At 43.3% G+C, this 652-nt stretch overlaps 1 non-coding gene across 1 annotated transcript; it reads right to left on the bottom strand.

Annotated features, from left to right (window-relative positions):
* Positions 1 to 405: 405 nt before the first annotated feature.
* LOC117106982 lies at positions 406 to 524 on the bottom strand. The gene has a single exon (XR_004445171.1). It is a non-coding gene; the product is annotated as a 5S ribosomal RNA (ribosomal RNA).
* Between the last annotated feature and the right edge of the window lie 128 nt (positions 525 to 652).

The raw sequence follows: 652 nt of genomic DNA on the forward strand, positions 1-652 counted from the left end.
AAGAGTGCGATTTCCGGGCACTTCAAGAGGTCCATATTCTCAAATTGTTTGCATCTCAGCCTCAAGTATGGTGGGCCTGAGGTCGTGTGGACTCTCACGCACTCTTACCGCCAAATCGTGCATCCGCCCCAATCAGTAGGCTAAAATATCGCATATGTTTTCATTACATTTGTTAAGACACCACCCGAACACTGTATTATAAGGCTACACCATACACTTGTTGTGGCCCTACTGCTCAGTGCAAGGCCCAGGTCCTTATTCTTTTAGTGAAAAGTTGACGATTATAACGTGCCAAAATACCGTACATAATGAAACTGTTAAGAGAAAAAAAAAAGAAAGAAAAAGAAAAACATCTTTAACGAACAATAAGTAAACATCAATCGATTTGAGGGAGAAAATGTAAAAAGTCTACAGCACCCGGTATTCCCAGGCGGTCACCCATCCAAGTACTAATCGGGCCCGACGTTGCTTAACTACGGTGATCGGACGAGAACCGGTGTTTTCAACGTAGTATGGCCGTAGACATGTGGATGATATTTCCACTCATAGTTAATCTCGGCATATAGCATAATTATCCAATCATGAAACTCTATGATTGATGACGTTTCATATCAACGCGCGCTTGTCTGGCGGGGATTTCCTCTGACTCCCC

The sequence above is a fragment of the Anneissia japonica genome, unplaced genomic scaffold (assembly GCF_011630105.1).
Source record: "Anneissia japonica isolate Jap-2015-1 unplaced genomic scaffold, ASM1163010v1 scaffold118340_len652_cov104, whole genome shotgun sequence".
NCBI lineage: Eukaryota > Metazoa > Echinodermata > Crinoidea > Comatulida > Comatulidae > Anneissia > Anneissia japonica.